The sequence below is a fragment of the Pecten maximus genome, chromosome 6, assembly GCF_902652985.1.
Source record: "Pecten maximus chromosome 6, xPecMax1.1, whole genome shotgun sequence".
Lineage (NCBI taxonomy): Eukaryota > Metazoa > Mollusca > Bivalvia > Pectinida > Pectinidae > Pecten > Pecten maximus.
The window spans coordinates 22,250,911-22,271,503 of NC_047020.1; the positions used below are offsets into that span (position 1 = coordinate 22,250,911).

The 20,593-nt window shown below is 41.5% G+C and overlaps 1 protein-coding gene across 4 annotated transcripts in view; it reads left to right on the top strand.

Annotated features, from left to right (window-relative positions):
• Window positions 1-2,536: 2,536 nt before the first annotated feature.
• Window positions 2,537-20,593, top strand: part of LOC117329254 (thymosin beta-like) — a 68,551-nt gene continuing 50,494 nt past the window's right edge. For 3 of the 4 annotated variants that reach the window (XM_033887104.1, XM_033887103.1, XM_033887107.1), the window contains exon 1: window positions 2,537-2,662. The gene's annotated coding sequence lies outside the window, so the exon portion shown is untranslated. The remainder of the gene's footprint in view (window positions 2,663-20,593) is intronic. The other variant, XM_033887109.1, reaches the window with a different exon arrangement.

The following is a 20,593-nucleotide window of genomic DNA, read 5'->3' on the forward strand; positions in this document are numbered from 1 at the left end:
GCCCTCTCAGATATTGCTGACTTTGATTCACTATTCTTTGTTTTATCAAAAATACAAAATGTAGTAATTTGTCCATATATCTGCGAATCTGAGAGAGAAAAGACAATGTTTGATATAATTTGCCCGTTTAAGGAACTGATTATATTGCTTCTAATTAAAAAGAAAAATGCATTCTTCATGATACAATTTTTCAAATACATGATTAATATTTTACCATTCTAAACTTTCTAATTCTAAAGGATATCGAACTAATTCAAAATACACCATTGCATTACAAGTCGACTACTAATTTTTAAATCTTCTTGCAAAAGTGTAAGTGTACTCTCTCAACATCCCTTCGACACTTTGTAGATCCCTAAACTTAACATACGTATCAAATAAATGCGAGTAACGTTGAACAATTTAGGCTGAAGTTAGAACAGCTTGAAAAAAAGAGCCTAAGTGGTCATTATAAATCTTTCTCAACCTCGTATACGACTTACATGTATCTGTACCGTATCTACACCCCACAGCTTAATGGTTACAAATGGTCAGTCTAATGATTACAGATGGTCAGTCTAATGGTTACAGATGGTCAGTCTAATGGTTTACAGATGGTCAGTCTAATGGTTTACAGATGGTCAGTCTAATGGTTTACAAATGGTCAGTCTAATGGTTACAGATGGTCAGTCTAATGGTTACAGATGGTCAGTCTAATGGTTACAGATGGTCAGTCTAATGGTTACAGATGGTCAGTCTAATGGTTTACAGGTGGTCAGTCTAATGGTTACAGATGGTCAATCACAATAAAGACAAAACTTCAATCTAGTTAAAATAACATTTTAATTAGATTGGACAAATGTGTACCTGCATTGTTTTAAAAATCTTACGTATACTGAAGGGATAAACGGTTAAACCTTGTAAGGCTGAAGAGTGTTGGGAGGTGTGTGGATGTATCGACATAATCATAAAGATTGTGGGGAGGTGTGTGAATGTATCGACATAGTCATAAAGAATGTGGGGAGGTGTGTGAATGTATCGACATAATCATGGAGAATGTGGGGAGGTGTGTGAATGTATCGACATAATCATGGAGAATGTGGAGAGGTGTGTGAATGTATCGACATAATCATGGAGAATGTGGGGAGGTGTGTGAATGTATCGACATAATCATGGAGAATGTGGGGAGGTGTGTGAATGTATCGACATAATCATAGAGAATGTGGGGAGGTGTGTGAATGTATCGACATAATCATGGAGAATGTGGGGAGGTGTGTGAATGTATCGACATAATCATGGAGAATGTGGGGAGGTGTATTAATTATATGAACATAATCATGAAGAACTGATACATTATACGGTATGTCTGATATTGATACTTGCAGTAGAATTAGAGGACACTGACATAAGGGGAACCCCGGCCGCCTAGCTAGGTGAAAGGCAAGTGTGTTAGCACCATGCTCCTCGACCACACTGCCACCAAACCACTCTGAAGAATTGTGGATTTTTGAATGATTTACGGAACAATTAACGCCGGCTTGTCTGATGTTTCCATTGTTAGAAAATTTGAAGTTCCATTAGAAAACATTGGGAAAACGATTATAACTGTAGTATGAATGAAACTAATTAACCTGGTTTGTATACCTCGATACTATAAATCATTGTAATATATCAGAAGTAGCAGGTATAGAGATCGTATCACCGAGTAAATCGTACGGAAGTACAACTTGGGTAGAAAATTAATTAATATTCAGTTCTAACAAGGTAACATATGTTTTAAAACAGAGTATATTTTTCTTATCACGAAATCGCATTAGAAAACTTTGAAACTGTTTCTCAGGCTTTTGAAATAATCCTGGACCGTGCATGGTATTTTCCTCAGGGGATTATCTTAATTATTTTCTTTTTAAAGAACGGAATTTTCTCCCTCTGTATCCGACATAAATGCAAAATTCAACATTAGTAGCTGTCGAGTAACTTTTAAAATTTCTAAGGTTTTCATACAATATTCTTTTTTATATGCTAGCTCGCTGATCACAAATTAGTTAAAATTTATTTTGTTGTCAACAAACAATCGGTATATTTCATTGTATTTTGACAGAGGAGAGATGCACTCACTATCAAATCGCAACATCTCGGGGAAATTATATAGAGTCCATGTATTAGAGTTACTCCCCTTACTACATTACCGAAATGGTACTGATGCAAACCGTATTCCAAATTCTAATAAATTGTCTCGCATTGGTGCCTAACGTAAGGGATATAGGCCACGTTAGACCAATGTATCTACCGCACTCTTAAATAACTAGCGATAATATTCTTTGATATCGAAATAGAAAAACAAACAAAAAACAAGTAGATCTAGAGATAAATTTATAACATTTTGCATTCAAAATTGTTCACTTTTGTGTTGTTGACTTGGCGAAGTCTCTTGGACATCTCTTGACCTGGTCACCAGTGTCAGAATATGAGCATCATTGATTTTTGCAATATATTTTTGTCCAACTTCCGCCTTTTACAAGCATCTTTCCCATCTAGATTAATTTGCATATTACTTCCATATTTGGAACCCATCTGACACACCCACGCTGAAACGACAGAAATCCCGGGAAAGATCGTGAGACTAAGCGGCGAAACTCGAGGAAGTATCTCTGAACTTTTGTTTGTCATTTTCAACGCCACGGTAAGTAAGAGTCTTCTTTAAACACCGTTGCCGGTTATGAACTTGTTCAAAAGTTCGTTTTAGTTGATAATTTGCGTTTGGTTTAAATTAATAATGACAGAGCTGTGTAGCAGGTGGTTGGCAGTTCTCGAAAGTGTTTTCACTTTACGCTTGGGTGACTCCTCATGCTACGTAGAAAAATGTATATAAATTCTGTAGGATTACGGCGGTGTCACGGACGTTGGTCCAGGCGCTATCTTTGTTAGCATTTACACTAGAATATTTTAACTGGCCTGGTTGTTTATTTCCGCATTGTATACCTTCTCTTAATTAAGCCTAAGAGTATGTTGTGACAAGGGAGAGTAAGAAGGGGGGGGGGGGGGGGGGTTTGGGGGCTTGTGTATATAGTGTTAGATGTCTAAAATGTTAAACTATGAAAGTGCCAGCTACATATTTCAACAGAAATTATTTGGGGGCTTTTATAATGTTAAATGTCAAGTAAAATGCAAAGCTATGGAAGTGCCAGCCACAATATATATAAATCCAAACATGCCCCATTTAAGAAAAAGATAATCTGAATTATAATTATAAATTAAAAGTAGTCTTAGATCTACTCAACACGCCTTTCAGAATAAATAAATACTTTGTGAATTTGTTCAATAAGATAACTATAAAACAGTGATGATTTAAAACTTGATTTAATTTTAACTGTTTATATATTTGCAATTATGAGTGTTTTGATACCAAATATAATTTGATTTCTTTCCAATTTATGTGTATTCAATTCTTCATTTCAATTTGTGTAAATAGGATTTTAGTTCAAAATTAGACACAATCAATTAATCATCTTTTATTATTTGTTGGCATTAATAAATAAGCAGAACATTCTCTGCAGTTACTAGTATGAGTGTGATGTGAAGTTGCCTGAGGCAAGTTATTATTAGCTTTCCTGAAATGTACGTTTGTGAAACCAGATTCTTTCAAAAGTGGAATATGTGCATATCTCAAGTATGTGTGCATTTACAAATGTAATATCACACAGTACAATGAAGTAAAACAATACTTCCTCGGTGACTATATCTACAACCCACATCCTACAGTAGCGCCTGGTGTTTTTGAGTTATGTGAGGAATTTGAAGTGGCAGACAGGCCCTATATAGTAATACAGTATACTAGTTTGGTAGAGGTCAAGAGCAGGATTGGAAAGGGAGTCAACAGGACTCTTAACTAAATAACATTTTTGAACAATTTTATGCTCTTTTCAAGAAAACAAGTTTTGATATATGCTGTAAACAGTTATAAACATATCCATGCATTCCAAGATTTTCAACCTGTGAAACACGTACACTTTGATTTTGAAGGTATAGTTATTGGAAGTTTATTTCAAAAGATTCTAATTAATTCAGAAAAGCTCATCTTCAGTGTTTGATAAAAGACTCCTGCCATGAAATATGACCATGTGATATATATGGTATGACAGAAATCCATCAACACTAATGGGACAAAAAATATATGTAGCATTCATGATGAAATTCTCCTGTCTGTTTACCATGCATACGAATAATGAGATAAATAGAATCCTACACTTGTGCCATTGTAATGCGAAATTTATTATCTCTCAAAATAATTTTGATTCAATTTTTGAACTGTTTAATAAAAGTCCCAATTACATTGTCTCCGAAGTTCCTCTGTATTATATTGAACATCGTAAAGCTGTTTCCTACATATTCGATATGTTATTGGTATATTATTGCACAAATGATATTCATAATGTCTTACTTAATTAACAAACCTGTATATCTTTTATAAGTGATGATATTGATGGAATGATAACTCGGATAATTCTTAGAAAAAATTAACATTTGTAAAGGGAAATAACTCTTGAATTACAGATATAATGTATAAGAATTAGATGACTGGTCTCGAATATAAAAAGAAAAAATTAACATTTGTAAAGGGAAATAACTCTTGAATTACAGATATAATGTATCAGAATTAAACGACTGTTAATTAAATCTTGAAGGATTTGATTTTAATAGTTTCTTTCTCTCATGTTATGTTTATATATATTTTCAGAGTTTGTATTGAAGCTGTCCTGATATTATTTTAAAGTACACCCAATTTATTTTAAAGATACCGTATACAGAATGACCCCACTTTATCGAAAAGGGCCTGATTTTTAGGTTACAGTTTTATACTCACTACAAACTCTGACTGCAGAGTAGATCCCTGAAAGGATCTGATTTTTAGAAAACTCATTACAAACTCTGAGTGCAGAGTAGATCCTTAAAAGGACTTGATTTTTAGAATACTCATACAAACTTCTAATTGGGAGTAGATTCCTAAAATGTTGTATTGCACTGAATGTAAAAAGGTTCTAATTTAAGGTGAAGAAAGAAATGAAGATAAGATCTGTTTGATATATTCATGTAGACAGACTTACACTCTGCATTTATGGAAGGATACTTGGGAATTAATGAAACTTTACAAGGTTTCAAATTTTTGGATGTTTTGGTGCAAAGTTAGGTTTGGTAGGTGCATATATACAATGTATATGTGGTACTGTTCTGTATTTATTGCTGGTTAACGAATGGCTACAGTCGTTAGAGCAGTGTAGATTAGCAATCTGCAAAGATAAACATAAGAAAGAGAGGTTACAGTTGAGACAGGAGAGGATTCCAGACAGATAACTTTACCAGGTAATTATAGTGACCCTGAACTAGACCAATTTCTGTACAGAGATATTTAAATACCAATCTTTTAAGCGCTTGATGAATGGAGTTAGTTAACAGTAGTATTCATATACAAAATCCTGAGGTAGATGTTTTGAAGGAAATTTGATATATTTTTTTTTCAGAATTACTTTTCCATATGAATAGACAGAAATGGTTGCTTTATTATTTTGACCCATTTAAAAAAGACTTGTAGAAAGGTGGCGTGATGAAGTTATTTCAGACAATTAGTTTTCTGTTATAACTGATAAGTTATTTACTAATTTTTTTATGGCAATGAACTCGGCAAACATTAAAACTGGCTAATTATGATTAACATGTATCATGTAAGTGTATTGTATTATGCATCAAGTTAGAAGTAATGCTGTAACAATTCTTAACACTTTCATATCTTTTGCCTAAAAAAAATCACCTACAGATATTAAACAATCTCAAATAAAGTTTGTGGAAAAAGCAATTTGTCGTTGAAATCTTCCCTATATGACAAATTGATTTAGCCAGTGTGGCATGTGTATTACTTGTACATATCACGTGTACATTTTCCTGTTACTCATAATGTTCGGGATTCAGATAAATCCTGAATGATGTTGCAGTGACATGATCTTCTCCTACATCTGTTAGTTAGTTTGCTTTTGTGGTTGGGACTCTTGAGTTTCCTGTTTTAGTAAATGGTTCATGTAATTTGTGCATAGAATTCATGACTGGATTTTCACTATTGTAATATAATGTTAGAAAAAAAATCTGAACAATTCATTACTTTTAAAGGCTCACAAACTAATTCATAATGTTTTTACTTGTACATTAGTTTAAAGGTTAGCTATTTCTTTGTAAAATGTATCATTTACAAAGGTCAGATATAATATGATTAACATTATTTGCTATCACAGACAATACCTGTGTGTTGTGTGAAAGAGTTTTTATCCTTTGAAAGTAATGTTTTGGGTTGAGTTTAAAAATCTCCCCTAAAATTAATTACTGTTATAGTTATTTCCACTGAAAGTTGTTATTGTGTTATATAGTTATCTGCCCAGAAATTGATTTTATGGTATAGTTATCTCCCCTGAAAATATTTTTTGTGTTATATAGTTATCTCCCCTGAAAGTAATTGTGGAGATATAAAGTTATCTCCCTTGAAAGTAATTATGGTATTATATAGTTATCTCAACTGAAAGTAATTATTGTGTTGTATAGCTATCTCCCCTGAGTCATTATTGTGTTATATAGTAATCTCCATTGAGTCATTATTGTAATATATAGTTATCTCCCCTGAGAGACATTATTGTGTTGTATAGTTATCTCCCCTGAAAGTAATTATCATGTTATATAGTTATCTCCTCTGAGAGTCCTTGTTGTGTTAAAAAATTATCTCCCCTGAGTCATTATTGTATTATAGTTATCTCCCCTGAGTCATTATTGTTTTATATAGTTATCTCCCCTGAGAGTAATTACTATATTGTATACTTATCTCCAATTTTGTATCAATTATTTTTTTATGCGACATTGAAAGAATTATTTTGATAAATTGATCTTTAGGGTAACCTGGTTTTCTTCCACAGTAAGATAAAACACTTTGTATGCTTTTATCCAGGGCCAAAAAACTTCAGCTTAATGTTTCCTTAATCCACAGTTATTGTTGATTTAGGGATTGCTATGATAACACATAAAACAATAGGTTTGATTGTATATTTCCTTAGTTTCTACAGCATGTCCATATATATGAATTGTATATTTGTTTCCTCTTTCCTCATTATGAAATTGTTTTTCCTGTTCCACCAGGGAAGAGCATTTCTGATTGAGTATCATGAAGCTGATAATCTCTGTAGGACATATTTTGTCATGGTTAGTTGTCTGCTTCATCAATTTTGGCTGTTTTATATTCCAACTAAATAAAATTTAATTAAAGTACAGGGTACAAAAAGGTGATTTCTCCTTGAAATTTCTATTTCACAGCTATGAGCTAGAGCCTATTTTTCTGTCATTTGCTCTAAAATGCCATGTAGAAGGTACTTAACCTAGCTATGTGACTGCATACTGTTATCATTTACATTTGGGGTTTATGTTGGTTCAGAGGTGATGTGCTAAATTGAAGAAATAAGAAGCAAGTTTAAAAGTGACACAAAACATCGCTACAAGTACACAAATTATTTTCAAGGGATGCATTTTGATGAAATTAAGACCAAGCCAAGTATAACTGTATTTCCAGAACTCACTATGTGTAAGTCCTGCTACATAGTGCAATGGACAATGGATTATGCCCATCTTGTGTAAACATCCATCCATCTTGATTGAATTCTGAGTCAGCAGTCTCCAAACTTTATACACGTTGGTATGCCTTCAGGAGAACTATCAAATCATTGATATTGTTATTAAGATCTAGACTGCATTTAGTTTCAGTTCTTCGGGGGATATTTCATTTAGCCGCCATTTAAATCAAAGTGATGTAATATCATATACTGTAATAATATATACATGTACAGGTTTTGAAAACATTTCTAGTTTACGTATAATTATTTTTTGACATAGATTTATTAATGTACATAAGATTTACTTAAAAGCTGGAGAATTAAATCTGGTGTAGGTAGGATGTAGGTATAGAACTATATATGTATACAGACAAACACTGTATGTCCTGGTTGTATATGATGTAGTGTTATAATACGGAAGGGAAGAAACACTGAATGGAAAGATCATGTCTTCATAAAGCTGTCACTTCTGCAGCAATTGTATGTGAAATGTACTAGAAAACATATCTTTACAAAACCTTTAAATATAGTTTCATCCTGGATGTACAGTTGATGGCTGCCAGGAAGTCTTGGGGATGCCTCTGTGTGGATAGGGTTCCTTCTCGGCAAATAAATGACTAGAAATGTGAAATTTGCTCTGAAAATGGAAATATATAAGCTACATATATACATATTGTATGTACTGTACATGTACTATATATCCACAAATAATCTTCTAGTCCACAAATATGCCCACTTCTTCATTTTTGTTTAATCATCAATACCCTTTGAAATAGTATGCTAAAAGTGCATGTGGTTTACAAACAAATTAGCCATCCCCAAAATTTCATATTGACTTTTACATTAGGGGAAAGGTTTATTTGAGGATAAACATGTATACAAATATACATTATACACAACTTAAAATTTAAGTGGAAATGGCAGGTTTAATATTTTGGGAAGAGTTAGAGATAAATGGATCTTTTGTGTAAAAAAGTTACTCTATAAGATGTTAGAAACTTGTCAACAACAGAGAGAAAACATGGCTGCTTGGCTTTAACCAGGAAAACTATTTTGAGACCTGTTGCCACGCTGACTGGATGTTAGAGGGAGATAAAAGTTGATGTAGCTAAACAGTTGTTTTGTTGTTAAAAATAGTTCAGAGTGCTAAAAACAATTGTGTACGTACCTAAACAATGGCTTACAGATGTTGCACTGTTCTTTCTACCTACAGTTGTTAAAAATCATCAAAGTGTAACAAGGTGTTATTCCCGACTCCAGTTTGAGAAATGTTTAGATTATAAAATGAAACCCAAATTTATAATATATTTACACAGAAATTTTATTTGTTTAAATGCTATTGAGACCAACTTGGAGATGAAAATGGAGTCATAGTTTTGTAATACAATGTGATATGCCTGGAAGACATATTGCTGTATTATAAGACTGAAAAAATATTTCAGTTTGAAAATTAAAGTATACCTGGTAGTAAGGACTGAAGAAAAAATATGGATTACAACTGATATGTAGATTGTGGATTATAACTGATATGTAGACTGTGGATTATATAACTGATATGTAGACTGTGGATTATATAACTGATATGTAGACTGTGGATTATAACTGATATGTAGATTGTGGACTATAACTGATATGTAGACTGTGGACTATAACTGATATGTAGACTGGATTATAACTAATATGTAGACTGGATTATAACTTATATGTAGACTGTGGATTATTACTGATATGTAGACTGTGGATTATAACTGATATGTAGATTGTGGACTATAACTGATATGTAGATTGTGGATTATATAACTGATATGTAGATTGTGGACTATAACTGATATGTAGACTGGATTATAACTGATATGTAGATTGTGGATTATATAACTGATATGTAGACTGGATTATAACTGATATGTAGACTGGATTATTACTGATATGTAGACTGAATTATAACTGATATGTAGACTGTATTTTGAAACATTTATTGGAAAGATTGTACATGAAAAATACTACATTTGGATATTTATGGAACAAAATGGACTCATCGTTCATGGGTGTTTGTCTGTAGACATGTTAGGTGTATGATGTCTGATTGAATAAGTGGCTAGACTTCAATTGTGTCCCAAGTTGTTTTTATGGATCATCGACTTGGCCTATTACAAGCTGACGAGTGAACCACGACACAGCAGCCAATAACCTGAGCCAAAGATTTTGATCCTAGACTACTTGTTGATAGATTTACCTGTAGATTTTTCTGGCCGTTATCTGTCTGACTTAACATTATGTGGGTGTCTGGCCACAGACTCAGCATGGTGGTGTTTGTACCATGACACACCCTGTGTCATATATTTAGGAGGTAATATGTATGAAGTCACAACCACAACTTATCTGGTGTTCCGTGTGTTATATTTGACTTCTTAGTCATTTCTTTATAGAGTACATGATTTTATCTTAATGTGTATGGTTAGATTGGACAAAATTTAAACTAAATTTTTCGCTAAAACCATCATTTTCATTCAAAATCAATCAAAAATCCAATTAGGTTAGAAGAAAAACAGCAGCAAAAAATATTTATTTTAGTGTATTATTACTATGTTGAAATGAGGAATACACACAATCTCGATTCTACCCCCACCCCCCCTGTATACAGCTAGCTGTCCTATTGATTCACATTGTTTTAATGGTCAAAACATACAATCTAACAGTTCATTTTAAGTTAAAACAAAATGTCAAATTACAAAATGGACCTTATATTTATGAATCAGTAAAATTATGATATAGGTGTCTGCTGTGAAGAAGATAAGAATTTCCTGATTTTCCTTGAAATAACTCCAGGGAGATCTCTATAGCATGTATTTTCTTCCTGTTTACCAACATACCCTTACTATAATGGTATACTGATGACTGTTACCACAGGGACTCGCTCATATTTACAGATTTTGCTCATTAATTTACAGTCAAACAAGGTGTCAGCTGAATTACTGAATATGAAACTTGAAATTAAAAGACTTCAGTATTGAATTATAGAATGAGTTACACAAAGCAACCAATGCTCCTACAGCCCCGCCCCCCTCCACCAACCCCGCCACCCTCCTACAGCCCCGCCACCCTCCTACAACCCCGCCACACTCCTACAGCCCAGCCACACTCCTACAGCCCCGCCACACTCCTACAGCCCCGCCAACCTCCTACAGCCCCGCCACACTCCTACAGCCCCGCCACCCTCCTACAGCCTCACCACACTCCTACAGCCCCACCATACACCTACAGCCCCGCCACACTCCTACAGCCCCGCCACCCTCCTACAGCCCCGCCACACTCCTACAGTCCCGCCACACTCCAACATCTCCGCAACACTCCAACATCTCCACAACACTCCTACAGCCCCACCACAGCCCCACCACACTCCTACAGCCCCGCAACACACCTACAGTCCCGCCACACTCCTACAGCCCCATGGCCACCACACTCCTACAGCCCCGCCACACTCCTACAGCCTTGCCACACTCCTACAGCCCCATGGCCACCACACTCCTACAGCCCCGCCACACTCCTACAGCCCCGCCACCCTCCTACAGCCCCGCCACCCTCCTACAGCCCCGCCACACTCTTACAGCCCCGCCACCCTCCTACAGCCCCGCCACACTCTTACAGCCCCATGGCCACCACACTCCTACAGCCTCGCCACCCTCCTACAGCCCCGCCACACTCCTACAGCCCCGCCACACTCCTACAGCCTCGCCACACTCCTACAGCCTCACCACACACCTACAGCCTCCCCACACACCTACAGCCTCGCCACACTCCTACAGCCCCACCACACTCCTACAGCCCCGCCACACTCCTACAGTCCCGCCACACTCCTACAGCCCCGCCACACTCCTACAGCCTTGCCACACACCTACAGCCCCGCCACACTCCTACAGCCCCGCCACCCTCCTACAGCCCCGCCATACTCCTACAGCCCCGCCATACTCCTACAGCCTCACCACACACCTACAGCCTCACCACACTCCTACAGCCTCACCACACACCTACAGCCTCACCACACACCTACAGCCTCACCACACACCTACAGCCCCGCCACACTCCTACAGCCTCACCACACTCCTACAGCCTCACCACACACCTACAGCCCCGCCACACTCCTACAGCCTCACCACACACCTACAGCCTCACCACACTCCTACAGCCTCGCCACACACCTACAGCCTCGCCACACACCTACAGCCCCGCCACACACCTACAGCCCCGCCACACTCCTACAGCCTCACCACACACCTACAGCCTCACCACACACCTACAGCCTCGCCACACTCCTACAGCCCCGCCACACTCTTACAGCCCCGCCACACTCTTACAGCCCCGCCACACTCCTACAGCCCCGCCACACTCCTACAGCCCCGCCACACTCCTACAGCCCCACCGCCCCACCCTCCTACAGCCCCACCACCCTCCTACAGCCTCACCACCCTCCTACAGCCCCGCCACCCTCCTACAGCCCCGCCACACTCCTACAGCCCCGCCACACTCCTACAGCCCCGCCACACTCCTACAGCCACCCCACCCTCCTACAGCCCCGCCACCTCCTAAAAGCCCCGCCACACTCCTACAGCCCCGCCACACTCCTACAGCCCCGCCACACTCCTACAGCCCCGCACACCCTACAGCCCCGCACAGCTCCGCCACACTCCTACAGCCCCGCCACCCTCCTTGCAGCCCCGCCACACTCCTGCAGCCCCGCCACACACCTACAGCCCCGCCACACTCCTACAGCCCCGCCACACTCCTACAGCCCCGCCACACTCCTACACCCCCGCCACACTCCTACAGCCCCGCCCACACACTCTACAGCCCCAGCCACACTCCTACAGCCCCGCCACACTCCTACAGCCCCGCCACACTCCTACAGCCCCGCCACACTCCTACAGCCTCACCACACTCCTACAGCCTCACCACCCTCCTACAGCCCCGCCACACTCCTACAGCCCCGCCACACTCCTACAGCCCCGCCACCCTCCTACAGCCCCGCCACACTCCTACAGCCCCGCCACCCTCCCCTACAGCCTCACCACACTCCTACAGCCCCGCCACCCTCCTACAGCCCCGCCACACTCCTACAGCCCCGCCACACTCCTACAGCCCCGCCACACTCCTACAGCCCCACCACACTCCTACAGCCCCGCCACCCTCCTACAGCCCCGCCACACTCCTACAGCCCCGCCACACTCCTACAGCCCCGCCAAACTCCTACAGCCCCGCCACACTCCTACAGCTCCGCCACACTCCTACAGCTCCGCCACACTCCTACAGCCCCGCCACCCTCCTGCAGCCCCGCCACACTCCTGCAGCCCCGCCACACACCTACAGCCCCGCCACACTCCTACAGCCCCGCCACACTCCTACAGCCCCGCCACACTCCTACACCCCCGCCACACTCCTACAGCCCCGCCACACACCTACAGCCCAGCCACACTCCTACAGCCCCGCCACACTCCTACAGCCCCGCCACACTCCTACAGCCCCGCCACACTCCTACAGCCCCACCACACTCCTACAGCCCCACCATACTCCTACAGCCCCGCCACACTCCTACAGCCTCACCACACACCTACAGCCTCACCACACACCTACAGCCCCGCCACACTCCTACACCCCCACCACACTCCTACAGCCCCACCATAGCCCCACCACACTCCTACAGCCCCGCCACACTCCTACACCCCCACCACACTCCTACAGCCTCACCACACTCCTACAGCCCCGCCACACTCCTACAGCCTCACCACACTCCTACAGCCCCGCCACACTCCTACAGCCCCACCACACTCCTACACCCCCACCACACTCCTACACCCCCACCACACTCCTACAGCCTCACCACACTCCTACAGCCCCACCATACTCCTACAGTCCCGCCACCCTCCTACAGCCCCACCACACTCCTACACCCCCACCACACTCCTACAGCCTCACCACACTCCTACAGCCCCGCCACACTCCTACAGCCCCACCACAGCCCCACCACACTCCTACAGCCCCGCCACACTCCTACACCCCCACCACACTCCTACAGCCTCACCACACTCCTACAGCCCCGCCACACTCCTACAGCCCCACCACACTCCTACACCCCCACCACACTCCTACAGCCCCGCCACACTCCTACAGCCTCACCACACTCCTACAGCCCCACCACACTCCTACAGCCCCGCCACCCTCCTACAGCCCCACCACACTCCTACACCCCCACCACACTCCTACAGCCTCACCACACTCCTACAGCCCCGCCACACTCCTACAGCCCCACCACAGCCCCACCACACTCCTACAGCCCCGCCACACTCCTACAGCCCCACCACACTCCTACAGCCTCACTACACACCTACAGCCCCGCCACACTCCTACAGCCCCGCCACCCTCCTACAGCCCCGCCACACTCCTACAGCCCCGCCACACTCCTACAGCCTCACCACACTCCTACAGCCCCACCACACTCCTACAGTCCCGCCACCCTCCTACAGCCCCGCCACCCCTCCTACAGCCCCGCCACCCTCCTACAGCCCCACCACCCTCCTACAGCCCCACCACACTCCTACAGCCCCGCCACCCTCCTACAGCCCCGCCACCCTCCTACAGCCCCGCCACCCTCCTACAGCCCCACCACACTCCTACAGCCCCGCCACCCTCCTACAGCCCCGCCACCCTCCTACAGCCCCGCCACCCTCCTACAGCCCCGCCACACACCTACAGCCCCGCCACACTCCTACAGCCCCGCCACACTCCTACAGCCTCGCCACACTCCTACAGCCCCGCCACCCTCCTACAGCCCCACCACACTCCTACAGCCCCGCCACACTCCTACAGCCCCGCCACACTCCTACAGCCTCACCACACTCCTACAGCCTCACCACACTCCTACAGCCCCACCATACACCTACAGCCCCACCATACACCTACAGCCCCGCCACCCTCCTACAGCCCCGCCACACTCCTACAGCCCCGCCACACTCCTACAGCCTCGCCACCCTCCTACAGCCCCACCACACTCCTACAGCCCCGCCACACACCTACAGCCCCGCCACACTCCTACAGCCCCGCCACACTCCTACAGCCCTGCCACACTCCTACAGCCCCACCATACTCCTACAGTCCCGCCACACACCTACAGCCCCGCCACACTCCTACAGCCCCGCCACACACCTACAGCCCCGCCACACTCCTACAGCCTCACCACACTCCTACAGCCTCACCACACTCCTACAGCCTCACCACACTCCTACAGCCCCACCATACTCCTACAGTCCTGCCAACCTTCAAGGGGACGAGTGCCTCATGGGAACCACTCGTCCCTGAACTAGAATCACTCGTCCCTCCGGCTTCAATTTAAAAAAAAACACACAAAACATGTGTAAATAAAATTGTTATCATAGTTTAGACCCATACACTGAAAGACACAAAGTCATTGATAAACTTTTCCTTACACAAGAAAATCAATTGGTTTTGTTTAAAAAAAACCATTTCATTTCAACAAATTTGATGGCTATAAAACAAATGGATTGGACAACAGGCAAGCCTATATAAGTCCTCTCCAGAAAAACATATCTGCAGATAAACTTATAATTCATGAGATTTACAAGCACATTCTGTGTAGGCGACACTTGACGTCTTGAGGGTTAATTTGTGGGACCTATACAGGATCTTTATATCATGATATGGATATCTGTATTGATCGTCTCTTAACAAGACCCTTGAGATTCTTTGCTTTTGATGCACAGAATAAAAGACATGGGGCAGTTGTGGTTTTTCTCTGGAGTGGATATTCCGGCTTTCCTCCACCTTCAAAACCTGGCACATTCAAAATAACCCTAACCAATGAAGTATAGTGATGCCCTTCATGAATTTTGAAATGTAATTAAAAGTAATTATTTGAAAAAACAGTCCTGGAAAAAATTACGTTCTGCTGATACCAATATAGGTTTTAGAATGTTATAGATGACAATGTGTCTGAAAAAGTGGCCATCCAACAACTCCCAGTTCCTTGCAACTAAGGCATATGCTGCAAATGTTTGAAAATTATAATCGCTGGAGAGTTACAAAACCTGGCAGTGTTATAAACACAGATAATATAAGTATTAAGATTATGAGTGTTGGATAATCTAAGCTGTTGGCTTTGTTGATTTGTTGTGTTTTTCCAAATATTTCCTAATGGAAGAAAATCTGAAATTAAAAAATAATGGACAATGTTTATGAGCAGTGACCTATCACATGATACTGATTGATCACTGTCCATCTATTTGTCCAGTATCAAAATGTAATTAAGTGGTGTATCCAGGATGACCGATAGGTACCTGTTGACACTGGAGATAGATGGCCGGCTGCCAGGGTTATATTGGAGCAATAAAGGGATTACAGATAGTGACCCCCTTTCTCCTGTAGTTTATCGTGTAATAACACTGGTAAACACAGACGACAATAGTCTAGACAGGATATTGCCCTCTCCATCCACCCCTTGTTACATTAATTCCTAGTTTAAATTTTATTTTGATTATTATTGGTCACTTTAGGGCTCAAACCCAGAATTATAGACAAATCCAGTTTAACCATTACTTGTGAAAACAAACTACACCCTTGTGATGTCCCTCCACAGAAATACCATGTTCTTGGTTCTCCCTATGGCCATGGAAATCGTTTGTCCTAGAATCCCTCCTAGGAAATACCATGTCTTGGTTCTCCCTATGGCCATGGAAATCGTTTGTCCTAGAATCTCTCCTAGGAAATACCATGTTCTTGGTTCTCCCTATGGCCATGGAAATCGTTTGTCCTAGAATCCCTCCTAGGAAATACCATGTCTTGGTTCTCCCTATGGCCATGGAAATCGTTTGTCCTAGAATCTCTCCTAGGAAATACCATGTCTTGGTTCTCCCTATGGCCATGGAAATCGTTTGTCCTAGAATCCCTCCTAGGAAATACCATGTCTTGGTTCTCCCTATGGCCACGGAAATCATTTGTCCTAGAATCCCTCCACGGAAATACCATGTCTTGGTTCTCTCTATGGCCATGGAAATTGTTTGTCCTAGAATCCCTCCTAGGAAATACCATGTCTTGGTTCTCTCTATGGCCACGGAAATCATTTGTCCTAGAATCCCTCCTAGGAAATACCATGTTCTTGGTTCTCTCTATGGCCACGGAAATCATTTGTCCTAGAATCCCTCCTAGGAAATACCATGTCTTGGTTCTCCCTATGGCCATGGAAATCGTTTGTCCTAGAATCCCTCCTAGGAAATACCATGTCTTGGTTCTCCCTATGGCCATGGAAATCGTTTGTCCTAGAATCCCTCCTAGGAAATACCATGTCATTGAGTCCCTCCTAAGAAATACCATGTTCTTGTGTTCCACTATGGAAATGCCTCATCCTTGATTCCTTCCATGGAAATACCACATCCTTGAGTCCTTCCATGGAAAGACTACATTTTTAGCTCACCTGGCCCGAAGGGCCGGTGAGCTTATGCCATGGTGCAGCGTCCGTCGTCCGGCGTCCGTCGTCCGTCAACTTTTTCTTTAAATCGCTACTAGTCATAAAGTATTGAATGGATTTTAACCAAATTTGGTCAGGAACATCCTTGGGGGAAGGGGAACAGAGTTTGTATACAGTTTTACTCTGAACCCCCAGGGGCCTGAGGGGCGGGGCCAAATAGGGGAAATAGGGTTAATCCTTTAAATCGCTACTTGTCATAAAGTTATGAATGAATTTGAACCAAATTTGGTCAGGAACATCCATGGCAGAAGGTGAACGGAGTTTGTATAAATTTTTACTCTGAACCCCCAGGGGCCTGAGGGGCGGGGCCAAATAGGGGAAATAGGGTTACTCCTTTAAATCGCTACTAGTCATAAAGTTTTGAATGAATTTGAACCAAATTTGGTCAGTAACATCCTTGGCAGAAAGGGAACAGAGTTTGTATAAATTTTTACTCTGAACTCCCAGGGGCCTGAGGGGCGGGGCCAAATAGGGGAAATAGGGTTACTCCTTTAAATCGCTACTTGTCATTAAGTTATGAATGAATTTGAACCAAATTTGGTCAGGAACATCCTTGGTAGAAGGGAAACATAGTTTGTATAAATTTTTACTCTGAACCCCTAGGGACCTGAGGGGCGGGGCCAAATAGGGGAAATAGGGTTACTCCTTTAAATCGCTACTAGTCATAAAGTTATGAATGAATTTGAACCAAATTTGGTCAGTGACATCCTTGGCAGAAAGGGAACAGAGTTTGTATAAATTTTTACTCTGAACCCCCAGGGGCCTGAGGGGCGGGGCCAAATAGGGGAAATAGGGTTACTCCTTTAAATCGCTACTAGTCATAAAGTTATGAATGAATTTGAACCAAATTTGGTCAGGAACATCCTTGGCAGAAGGGGAACAGAGTTTGTATAAATTTTTACTCTGAACCCCTAGGGACCTGAGAGGCGGGGCCAAATAGGGAAATAGGGTTACTCCTTTAAATCGCTACTAGTCATAAAGTTATTAATGAATTTGAACCAAATTTGGTCAGGAACATTCTTGGCAGAAGGTGAACAGAGTTTGTATAAATTTTTACTCTGAACCCCCAGGGGCCTGAGGGGCGGGGCCAAATAGGGATAATAGGGTTACTCCTTTAAATCGCTACTAGTCATAAAGTTATGAATTAATTTGAACCAAATTCGGTCAGTAACATCCTTGGCAGAAGGGGAACAGAGTTTGTATAAATTTTTACACTGAACCCCCAGGGGCCTGAGGGGCGGGGCCAAATAGGGGAAATAGGGTTACTCCTTTAAATCGCTACTAGTCATAAAGTTATGAATGAATTTGAACCAAATTTGGTCAGGAACATCCTTGGCAGAAGGGGAACAGAGTTTGCATAAATTTTTACTCTGAACCCCTAGGGACCTGAGGGGCGGGGCCAAATAGGGGAAATAGGGTTACTCCTTTAAATCGCTACTAGTCATAAAGTTATGAATGAATTTGAACCAAATTTGGTCAGGAACATCCTTGGTAGAAGGGAAACATAGTTTGTGTAAATTTTTACTCTTAACCCCTAGGGACCTGAGGGGCGGGGCCAAATAGGGAAATAGGGGTTTATCCTTTAAATCGCTATTATTCATAAAGTTATTAATGGATTTGAACCAAATTTGGTCTGGAATATTCTTAGGGGAAGGGGGAAAGAGAGTTTATATAAATATTGACTCTGACCACCAAGGGGCCTGAAGGGAGGGGCCAAATAGGGGAAATAGAGATTTGAGTTTTAAATGGATTTGAACCCAATTTGGTCAGAAACATCCGTGGTGATGGGGGAACAGATTTTGCATAAATGGTTACTGTGACCCTCAATCCCATAACTATGTATAGTAACGCTGGGCATTAAGGGATAAACACAATTCTTATGTAAACATAGGCCAAAGGGTTTTCCCCACCCTAAGGGACTTAGTTTCTTTAAACACCATTATGTTGTAAAAAATAATCCATATGGTCTTTCAGAGAGTACATTTTTGTATAATGTATTAACAAATTGAACATGAACATTATTTTGACATTTGGTCAAATCCAACCAGGTGAGCGATACAGGCCCCATGGGCCTCTTGTTGAGTCCCATCATGGAGATACTATATTTTTGAGTCCCTCCATGGAAATACTATGTTTTTGAGTCCCTCCATGGGAAAACTGTGTTTTTAAGTCCCTCCATGGAAATACGACGTTTTGAGTACCTCCATGGAAATACTACATATTGAGTACCCCATGGAAATACTACATATTGAGTACCTCCATGGAAATACGACGTTTTGAGTACCTCATGGAAATACTACATTTTGAGTACCTCCATGGAAATACTACATTTTGAGTACCTCCATGGAAATACGACGTTTTGAGTACCTCATGGAAATACTACATTTTGAGTACCTCCATGGAAATACTACATTTTGAGTACCTCCATGGAAATACGACGTTTTGAGTACCTCATGGAAATACTACATTTTGAGTACCTCCATGGAAATACTACATTTTGAGTACCTCCATGGAAATACGACGTTTTGAGTACCTCCATGGAAATACGACGTTTTGAGTACCTCCATGGAAATACTATGTTTTGAGTACCTCCATGGAAATACTACATTTTGAGTACCCCATGGATATACTATGTTTTGAGTCACTCAATGGAAATACTATGTTTTGAGTCCCTCAATGGAAATACTACATTTTGAGTCCCTCAATGGAAATACTATGTTTTGAGTCACTTGATGGAAATATTACATTTTGAATACCTCCATGGAAGTACCTTGATTCTCTCTATGGAATGCCTTGAGTACGTCCATGGAATGAAAATGCTTTGTCGTTGAAACGTCAGAGTTTGACCGGATTTGAGTTGGATGTACCTGTTTAGTTGCTATCTTAATTAAGTCACAGTACTTTTGAATAGAAGTTGAACATGGGTCAGAAAAAAAGGAAGGGGAATTCCCTCAAGCTGAGTCGCAGTAGAACAGGTGTGTTCATTATAACAGATCAGCTGGTGCACCTCAAATACAGGTGATAAGTCTCCTGATATTGATAATCTACTACGGCTAAAATATGTCAAATATACAATATCATCCTGTAGATCTGTGTTTTACAGGATGTAGATAATTAATAACTAATTTAAGCATGTTTTGATAAGCGATACCAATTTGGGGTGGGAGGGGGATGGAATGGCTGCAGAATTTTATCTTTAGTGCCATATATTGGTTTGTTGTTGATTACTAATTAATCAGATAGATTCAATTTATTATGTAGATTTGGAAGCATGCTTGTGTGTTTAATCACTTTATCCATGTATATATAGGGGCCACTGACAGAATGATTTTATACTACTATAGCAGTCACATGACATGTGTTTATAAGGTCAGGTGATGTTATTGTACAACAACCTGTGTTGTGTAATTGATGACTTCTGACAATGAGTTTGGTGAAAGTTTATCAG